The sequence below is a fragment of the Otolemur garnettii genome, unplaced genomic scaffold, assembly GCF_000181295.1.
Source record: "Otolemur garnettii isolate 467f Iridium unplaced genomic scaffold, OtoGar3 scaffold00018, whole genome shotgun sequence".
Lineage (NCBI taxonomy): Eukaryota > Metazoa > Chordata > Mammalia > Primates > Galagidae > Otolemur > Otolemur garnettii.
In genome coordinates, this window is record NW_003852413.1 from 22,039,567 (window position 1) to 22,049,800 (window position 10,234).

General features: G+C 48.4%; 1 protein-coding gene across 1 annotated transcript in view; it reads left to right on the plus strand.

The window, feature by feature from the left end:
* Positions 1-2,115: 2,115 nt before the first annotated feature.
* The window catches only part of RAB5C (RAB5C, member RAS oncogene family), a 26,319-nt gene continuing 18,200 nt past the window's right edge, over positions 2,116-10,234 (plus strand). Inside the window, exon 1 of the mRNA XM_012803086.1 lies at positions 2,116-2,261. The gene's annotated coding sequence lies outside the window, so the exon portion shown is untranslated. The remainder of the gene's footprint in view (positions 2,262-10,234) is intronic.

Below are 10,234 nucleotides of genomic sequence, written 5' to 3' on the forward strand. Positions count from 1 at the left end.
GCCCGGCTATTTTTTGGTTGCAGCCATCATTGTTGTTTGGCGGGCCGGGCCGGATTTGAACCCGCCACCTTAGGTGTATGTGGCTGGCACCTTAGCCACTTGAGCTACAGGCGCCAAGCCTACTGTCCTTTTTAGATGCTCTATTTTGCAGTCATCATATTTCTGGACCATCACCTAACAACTAGTTGCCTTTCCTCTTTTGAAATCTTTGATGTGTGTGTGTATTGGAGTTCCCCAAACTTGGGTGTCTAGCAGATCTACCTGAGAATCTATTAAAATGCAGATTCCTGGGCCCCACCCAATTTGGAATGTCTAGGATGGGGCCTGAGATTGAGTTTGCAACTCCTACCTTAGAGTCTGCTCCCAGGTTCCTGTGCCTAGTGGGTGCTTTGTGGGTCCAGTAATGTCTGTTTCAACTTCTGGGCTTTGAGTCTATCAACATCTCTGTTTCCGTCTCTCTGCAGGCTGTCACTCAGGATGGTCTCTTCTGCTGCCAGCAACTCAAAACAGTCCCAGCAGCACTCCCTATCCATCCTCTGCCCCCAGGCTTCAACTAAATGTGTTCTCCCCCTTTCCAACATGGTCTCACTCAAGGCCTGGACTTCTCCAAAACTTGCCCTGGTCTCCAGCTCTCCTTAAACCACTCAAGACCCTGGGCTCACTTTTGGATCAGAAATAAACTCTTTATTTTTGCAGTTGTTGGCTCTGGCTGTTTCTGGGGGTTGGTCTGAGAGCCCCAGGGCTTTGGAGGAGCCAACGCAGCAGTCACTCCTCCACCATACCCCAGGGCCCTGTTGCTGTCTCTAGGAAGAGCAAAGGCACCAGACAATCCACCTGGCACCACATTCACACCACCATGGGCTCCAGGGATGAGGGAGAAACCTTAATGAGTCACTGTGGGCCTGTTATACCCCTTTCTCCCTCACACCCCAGGCCACATCCACACAGAGTTCTGTTTCAGGCCTAGCTCCTTGGAAAGGTGGGTCCAGGGGATTCCCCATTCTTTCTACCTACGCTATTGTTGCAGGGCTAAGTACTACAGGGGCTGGGGAGGAGCTTGTCCTAGCCAAGAACCTCCTAGGAAGGTTCCTCTGCCTTCCCGGGTCCTCTCTTTCCTCTTACCTTTCATTTCTCTGATGATCAATGCTAGGGGAAGAGGAGGTTATGGATGTTTTAAGAAAGAAGGTAACCTGGTGACCAGATGGAATTAGATGTGAGTACAGTTTTGCGGCAGGTTGTCCAGACAGGTCATTTCTCAGCTCAAGACTCCAAAGCTTGATTTGTGTTGACCAGAGTCATAAGCACAATGGCCCCATCTGTCTCTGGGGTTAGCTTTGATTATATACAGGTTCTGAGTAGTATCCGTGGGGGAGGGGAGGAGATGCAAAAGAGAGGAGCTACTGGCCTGTGTTGGGAGACGGGTGGGTAGAAGAGGCTCTAATTCACACTGAAGAGAGCAGAAGAAACAGAAATAGTCCTGATCCAGATAGGGTGGGGGTGGGGGTCTAGTCTATATTTATGGTTGAGAAAGGCTGAGGCAGAGGTTGTCCAGTTCTGAATTTGGCACCAGACATAAGAGCTGACTCTGGTTGGGAGGAGTGGCCAGCAGAGACATAAAAGGTCCTGGTGTGTTTAGGGGCCCTGAGGCAAAGCAGGAGGCGGGCATCCGGATCACAGATGCTCCCAGCATTTGGGCTCACAGAGACAGGGGCTTCTCCTGGCTGGCTAGTGAATACACAGGACTGGTCCACGCGGCCTCCTGGGCATATTCATTCACACCATGTTTTTCCTTTCCTAATTCTCCGCACAGAGTTCTCTGCCTTTTTCTAACTCTCCACCACCCGCCTCTCCTCGGGGCACCTGGCACCCATGGTAACGCGTTTGGCAGTCTTGGCCTTAAAAAGTTCCGACATGACTCCGCCTTGCCGGCAATCGGCTCCACCCTAAGCCCAAGTCCCAGGCAGCCGTCGGCTCCTCCCAGCACTGCCGACTACAAGTCCCGCCGTGCCTTGCGTGAGCCCTCCCTTCTCTCCCGCGTCCCTCGGGCGCCTCTTGCGCGGTCGACAGAGAGTGCCTCCCATTGGTCTCTCCGCTCTGTCAGTCACCTCGGAGTATAGAGGGGCGGGGAGAAGGTGGAAATCCGGATCCGGAGCAGCTGAAAGGCGGAAGTGGAGGCCGGAGCCTGGGACACGGCCGGGGGGAAGAAAAGCGGAGCCAGTCCAAGACCCGGCCCCAAGTAACGCCGCCGCCCCAGAGCCGCCGTGAGTATGCCTGTCTCAGGACTTGGTGTCTCGCCTGCCTTGAAACCTCTCCAAGGCAGCCCTTCCTTCCGCCCAACCCCAGCTTAGGGGGTACTGGCCCCTCCCCCGATCCGTAGCCCCCTCTTAAGGGGTTTCCCAGGCGTCGGACCAAAATGGGGGGCTTCTTTCCTTCGTTTACTTGCCTTTCATGAGCTTTGGGGAAACTCCAGGGCTCTCCTCTGGCCTGTCCAGCCCACTTGTGGGAGAGAGGGACACTAAGGTCCGCTCCCCCTGCTCTCAGAATTGTAGGATCTTTGCCAGGGTGTGAAGAAACCTGCTCCCCTTCTCCTTTAGAGGTGGCAGTGAGTGCTGTCTGTCGCCGTTTTTCTTCTCCGGTCCCTCAAAACAAGTGTCCCCTCCAGCTTTAGAGGAATATCTTGATTTCCTCTGGGGGCGGGGTGGTCTGGGTAAGACCGTTCCACACGCACTAAAGTGTGTTTGCGCTTCCACAACTCCTTACTTCCTCTCTGTATTCGAGCCAGAGAGCCAACCAGGACCTCAGCAGAGTTTGAAGTCTGGTTCACTTACTAGGAATGAACTGTCTTCTTGTCTTGCCCCCTTCACCCCATAGTCCTCTAAGTTATGTTTTTCTCTGAGTGTGTATCTCTTCCTGCATCTGAAGAATTTAGCTGAGATTTGCTCAATCCTGGCTACAGATCTTAGATCAGGTTGGATCTGCCCATTCATTATCTTCTCTCTCTCCTCCTCCTCCCTCCTTGCTCCAGGCTCAGCTCTGTCCTCCTAGAGCACGTGAGTGGTTCCAAGCTGCCTTAGAGGGAGTGCTCCTCCTGGGACTGCTGTCTACTGGTCTATAGAGAGGACAATAAGACCAAAAATGAGGAGTCTGGAATTCAAAGGCCATCTCTTTCCCACCCCCAAACACATGCATATACATCACCCTGAGCAACAGGTCCACACCACACCAGGTCTGTCTCCAGTCCCTTCTGTGCTTAGACTTATTCAGAGGAATAAGTTCACAGCTGCACCTCTGGATTATTAATGTGCTAATTTTTGTACCCCAAAGAATGCCCACACATGCCAGAAAATACAAGTTCATTTCATCAAACATTTTGACATATGATTTTTGTCTGTTGCCTGGGACTTAGGTGTATGAAATAAGGTGTTATTTCAGACTAAGCTGGAAGGTTCTTTGTTATGTGGACAAAGTACAGGCCAGAGACTACCTTAATGAGGAACAGCCTGACTCTGAGTCCACAACTGACCCTTGCTATCTACAGTGGAGGAAGGGAGGAAGAGCCATGCAATCCTTGGGAATTTCTATAGCTCTTCAATGTTCAGGGCCACCTTTACCACTCTCAGATGCTACTTAGAAGTGCTGAAATTTTTTGCCTTGAGATCTTTTACTTCTGGGCAGTTCCTAGTGTGTGATTCCTACAATCTTTTGAACTAGACCTTATTTCACTTTTTATGGGACAAGAAAAAGAACCTTCCTTTATAGAGTCAACAGTTGGATCACAAGTTCTATATTTGTTTGAGCTCATTAGAGGCTCTGATCTGGTTAGCCTATGCCTCTGATAGGCAGGGCAGAGAAGCCTGAGTGCTTACCAACCATTGGTGTCTGACCAGATTTAACTTTTTAGGGTGGACTGTGGTTTGCCACTCTTCAGGAGTCCTGGGATAGGATTGACCATCCATCTGAGGGAATGTTCATTGCTTTGTCTGAGTGTGCTTTCCTAGCTCTGACTTGGAAATAGACTTTTAAAGGAGAAGTTCTCCCTTTCAAAGAAACAAGGAAGGCATCAGTACTCTGGGTGCTTATGCAGCCACTTCTGGCATCCAGAAATTATAGAGTCTAAGAAGATGTCTGACACTGCTTGGCAGAAAGAGGGAGGGCTCTGTGTGGGACAGAACTCTCATATATTGTTCTTCTGCTCCCTTGCCTTTCACAGTCTCAAGCTGTTGGTTATTATACTTTTGAGCGGGCGTCCTCAAACTACGGCCCGTGGGCCACATGCAGCCTGCCTAGGACATATATCCAGCCTGCCAGGTGTTTTTGCCATCACTGCCTGTCCTGCTTAGCAGCCGACTTGTCCCGGGGCCCACAGTCCGGCCCGCCAATGGTCTGAGGGACAGTGAACTGGCACCCTGTTTAAAAAGTTTGAGGACTCCTGCTGTAGAGGGATGGTAATGATTTTTTTTTCTTTTTTGTGAGACAGAGTCTTGCCGTATTGCCGGTGCTAGAGTGGTACAATGGTGTCATCAGCTCGCTGCAACCTCCCACTCCTGGGCTCAAGCAATCCTCCTGCCTCAGCCTCCCAAGTAGCATGTGCCACCATGCTAAATTTTCTATTTTTGCTAGAGATGGGGTATTGCTCCTGCCTAGGCTGGTCTTGAGTTCTTGGCTTCAAGCAGTCCTCCCACCTTGGCTTCTCAGAATGCTAGGATTACAGGCATGAACCACTGTGCCTAGCCAAAAATTCATTTTTATAAATTATTTTAAAGATGCAGAGTTCTTTTCATATACATTTTCTACAAGTATCTTGGGAGATAGTGAGATTAGTATCCCCACTTGAAAGTTGATGCTAAGGCTCAGCGCCTGTGGCTCAAGTGGCTAAGACGCCAGCCACATACACCTAAGGTGGCAGGTTCGAATCCAGCCCAGGCCCGCCAAACAACAATGATGGCTGCAACCAAAAGAATAGGGCATTGTGGCTGGTGCTTGTGGTCTCAGCTACTTGCCAGGCTGAGGCAGGTAACTCACTTGAGCCCAGGAGTTGGAGGTTGCTGTGAGCTGTGATGCCACGGCACTCTACCCAGGGGGACAGTTTGCAGCTCTGTCTCAAAAAAGAAAAGAAAGTTGATGCTGAATGAACTTAAGTAGCTTGCCTAAAATCATATAGTTAGAAAGTGGTAGAGTCGGGGCTTGGGATTCAGGGTCAGATATGACCTCATCTTTCCTCCTAGTGGGCCTTTATGATCTGGTCTGTTTTTTGTTTGTTTGTTTCTTTTTGCAACAGAGTCTCAAGCTGTTGCCCTGGGTAGAGCCATGGCATCATAGCTAATAGCAACCTCCAACTCTTGGGCTCAAGCGATCCTCTTGCCTCAGCTTTTTCTATTTTTAGTACAGACAGGGTCTTGCTTTTGCTCAGGCTGGTCTCGAACTCTTGAGCTCAAGCAATCCACCTGCATCAATCTCCCAGAGTGCTAGAATTATAGGTGTGAGCCACCTCGCCCAGCCATGGTCTGTTTCTTAAATGAACAAGATGGAGCTTGAGCAAACAATGGCACAAGTGCAGACACAGCCCTTCAGCCTTCCTCATCTCTGGCATTCCTCTTCTATTTCTGTTTTCTTTCTCTACCTCTACCCGACCTCCTATTCTCTATCTTGACCCCCTTTTCTTCTGCCTTTGGGGACCATGACAGCTAGGAGTCCCAAGTCAGTTCCCTTAAGGGCCCCGGAGTTTGCTGACATCTGCATGCCATTATTTCTTGGGATCCTGAAAGTCATAATGACTAGAAAACAAAAGTAAATGTGGGTAAACTCAGGGGTCCTGCTGGGCAGCCTTAAGGGGATAGGGAACCAGCAGAGCTGGCCTCTGTTAGTCCTCTGATTCCACTTTGGTGCTGCCTGCTGCTTGCAAGTGGGAAGAATGTGGCTTTTCCCCAGGAGCTCCTCTCATTAGAATTTACATGCAAACGGCTCGGCGCCTGTCTAAGGGCCTGTATGTGGCTCAAGCGGCTAAGGCGCCAGCCACATACACCTAAGGTGGCGGCCAAACAACAATGATGGCTGCAACCAAGAAATGGCCAGGCATTGTGGCAGGCACCTGTAGTCCCAGCTACTTGGGAGGCTGAGGCAGGAGACTCGCTTTAGCCCAGGAGTTGGAGGTTGCTATGAGCGTGATGCCATGGCACTCTACCCAGGGGGATAGCTTGAGGCTCCGTCTCAAAAAAAAAAAAGAATTTACATGCAAACAGAGCAAGCATATAAATTTAAATTCAGCCCCACCAAGCAAATACATCTTAAAACCTTTTCCTTCTAACTCTTGTCCAGTAAACAGAGAGGCAGTGGGATGGTGAGGGAGGCATGAGAGCTTTGACCTGAGTTCTCATCTGGACTCTCCCACTTACCAGTTGTGTGACCTTCGGCTTGTTACTTGACCTCACTGAGCCTCTATTTCTTGCAGTAAAATGGGGATACTAAATGTCTTGCAGAAGTAGAAATAAAGGAGAAAGGAGCTAGACTAGTACCTTGCACAGAATCGATCCCTGCAAAATAGCAGTTGTCTTTGGTGGGTAAACGGACTTTTGAAGGAGCATTGTAATTCAGCCATCCACTGTGATGCCTGGTAATGCTTGATGGTTTCACATATTATATCATTTTGTAGATATCAACCAGAACTGACAGGGGTTGTAGTCCCATTTTACAGAGAAGAATGCTGAGGATATAACTGTGTTTCTCCCACTGGGATTCTCAGTCCCCACTGGGGTCATGTGCTGTGGCTATTCAGAGCTGCAGACTAAATGGGGTCTTTACTCAGTTACAAGTATTTTTTTTTTTTTTGAGACAGAGCCTCAAGCTATCCCCCTGGGTAGAGTGCCATGGCATCACAGCACACAGCAACCTCCCACTCCTGGGCTCAAGTGAGTCCCCTGCCTCAGCCTCCCAAGTAGCTGCGCACCACAGGTGCCCACCACAATGCCCGGCTATTTTTTGGTGTCAGCTGTCATTGTTGTTTTGGCGGGCCCGGCTGGATTCAAACCCGCCACCTTAGGTGTATGTGGCTGGCACCTTAGCCGCTTGATCCACAGGCGCTGAGCCAAGTATCTTCATTTTAAAACAGTCCTGCAGGTTGGGCATGGTGGCTCATGTCTATAATCCTAGCAGTCTGGAAGGCTGAGGTGAGTGGATTGCCTGAGCTTAGGAGTTTGAGACCAACCTAAGCAAGAGCAAGACCCTGTCTGTAAAAATAGCCGGGGTGGGGCGGCGCCTGTGGCTCAGTGAGTAGGGTGCCGGCCCCTTATACCAAGGGCGGCAGGTTCAAACCCGGCCCAGCCAAACGGCAACAAAAAATAGCTGGGCGTTGTGGCAGGCACCTATAGTCCCAGCTACTCGGGAGGCTGAGGCAAGAGATTTTGCCTAAGCCCAATAGCTGGAGGTTGCTGTGAGCTATGATGCCATAGTACTCTACTGAGGGCGACTCTGTCTCTTAAAAAAAAATAATAGCCAGTGTGTGACAGGTGCCTATAGTTCTAGCTACTCAGGAGGCTGAGGGAAGAGGATCACTTAAGCCCAAGAGTTTGAGGTTGCTGTTAGCTGCAATGTCACAGCACTTTCCCGAGGGCCACAAAGTAAGTCTTGTCTCAAAAAATAAATAATAAAACTGCCCTGGATCTATTGTAGATTAGAATGCAGAGTTTGCATGAATGTAAACTAAAACAGGAAACTTGAAGACAATTATTTGGGTTGTAGCAGGCTGCCCTTTGGGTTCAATTCCCAGATTCCTGGAGTTTTGCATTTCCTCTCCCCTGACTGAAGTCTGAAGTACTTTTGTTGGGGGCATTTGAGAAGTGCTGTTTCAGGTAGGATCTATAAACTTAGGATGTCCCAAAATCCAAATAGTGCTTTCATGAACCATGGCAGAGGAGCACTGGAAAGTTTTTGAAGGGGTCCTCTGTATTAATAGCCGGGTATTAAAAGAGATTAGTTTTCAGGGTAAATAGCCCCATCTTTTTTTTTTTGAGAGAGAGTCTCAAGATGTTGCCCTGGGTAGAGTGCTGTGGCATCATAGCTCACGGCAATCTCCAACTCTTGGGTTCAAGTGATCTTCTTGCCTCAGTTTTTTCTACTTCTAGTAGAGACGGGGTCTCACTTTTTGCTCAGGCTGGTCTCAAACTCGTGAGCTCAAGCAATCCACCCGCCTCCCAGAGTGCTAGGATTACAGGTATGAGCCACCTCGTCCTGCCAATAGCCCCATCTTCCATATACAGAAACAATAATATATAGAAAAGCTAAGCTTATTGAGCTTTGCCTGCCATATGCCAGTCACTTTTCAGAGGTGTTGACTCATTTAGTCCTCACACCCACCCCAGGAGATAGGTACTGTGTTTAATCCTCAGGTTATAGTGAGGAACGATGTTGTAAGTGGCAAGTCAGGGATTAGAATGGGAAAGTCTGTGCTCACACTGCTCTGCAATACAGCCTCTCCTGGTACCCTCTCTGGGCTGAGTGTATATTGTTTGCTTTGCCTAGAAGGCGCTTCTCCACCTCACCTTCCTGAAAGCTTTGTCTCCCTACCTTTCTCTCAAAGCTCAGTTTGTTCTTCTGTGAAGCCTTCCCTTGCCCAAGGTAGGCTGAGGACTTTTCTCCTGGTCTTTATCTTACTACTATCTCATTGTTCCTTGTCTATATCCTTTACTAGTGTAGGAGCCCTTTAGGGGTACAGATGTGTCCTGTTTTATTTGTAAGTATTTAGTACTTCATTTAGTAGGCTCACCACTGAAGTTGTTAAAGGAAAGGGCAGATACGTGTATCAAACCTGCCCTTGAAGCAAATGCCTGCCCTCTTCCTTTAACATATTCTTAAACTCACACACCTTAGATTAGCAAATCGGGATTCAGACTTCCATCCATCTTGATTCTAAAGCTTGAGCTGTATCTTTGGTCCATCCTCCAAAAAGTTGCTTGCAAACAAACAGGAGAGCAAATAGGTAAATAGAAGGAATGTTACATATGGTGAAGATGATGGAGAGGGCAGGCCACAAACTGAATTTCCATTGGGGAAAGCTCTCAAATCTCCATTTCCAGGGAAAGGTTTAATAGGAAGAGGTGGGCATGGCTCTGACCACCCACAGTCCTGTAAACCAGCTTCTGCAGTGTGAGTGTCTGATAGGGCAGAACATGCTGAACTTCTTCTGTGGCTATGTGTGGTGAGGTGGCACCAACACCAGGCCAGTGCTTAGCATGAGGATTAGTGGAAATGATTTGACTCTGTCTATGGCTGCTCTTGAGTGAGGGTGGCCTTGAGAAAGTAATAGCAACAGCTGTGTAGAACAGTTAGTGGTGAGAGGGCTCTCCCAACCCCACATGTATTCTACAAGTGTGGCCTTTAAACTCCCCTGCTCCCTGTGGCCTTTAAACTCCCCTTCCCACCACCCCTCAGCCCAGCTTCATGTGAAGTTAACTTATCTTCAAGAATGTGAGTTTATGGTAGCTGGAGTCCTCCGACCTCATTTTGTCACAAGATGAGCCACTGTGTTTTTTTGTTTGTTTGTTTGTTTTTGAGATAGAGCGTCAAGCTATCACCTTTGGTAGAGTGCTGTGGCATCACAACTCACAGCAACCTCCAACTCCTAGGCTTGAGGGATTCTCTTGCCTCAGTCTCCCAAGTAGCTGGGACTACAGGCACCGACCACACCCCCCAGCTACTTTTTGGTTGCAGTTGTCGTTGTTGTTTGGCAGTTCCAGGCTGGGTTCAAACCTGCCAGCTCTGGTGTATGTGGCTGATGCCTTAGGCGCTTGAGCTACAGGCATCGAGCCTGTTTATTTATTTATTTTTTTAAATAAACTTAGTATTTCAAAGTAGTTTGAGAAAATTCTCCAGGTAGTAAAGATTTTCTCAGCACCTCTGGCTCAAAGGAGTAGAGCACCGTCCCCATATGCCAGAGGTGGCAGGTTCAAACCCAGCCCTGGCCCAAAACTGCAAAATAAATTAATTAAATAAATAAAATTAAAAAAAAAAAAGATTTTCTCACAAATCCCCATACTCATTTCCCCCATTATTAACATCTTATATTTGTATATATTTTACATTAAAGTTCATGCTTTGTTCAGATTTCTTTAGGTTTTTACCTGATGTCCTTTTTCTGTTCCAGGGCCCCACATTACAGTTAGTTATCATGTTTTCTTAAGTTCTTCTTGGCTGTGACAGTTTCTCAGACTTCTCTTGTTTCTTTCTTTCTTTTTTTTTTTTT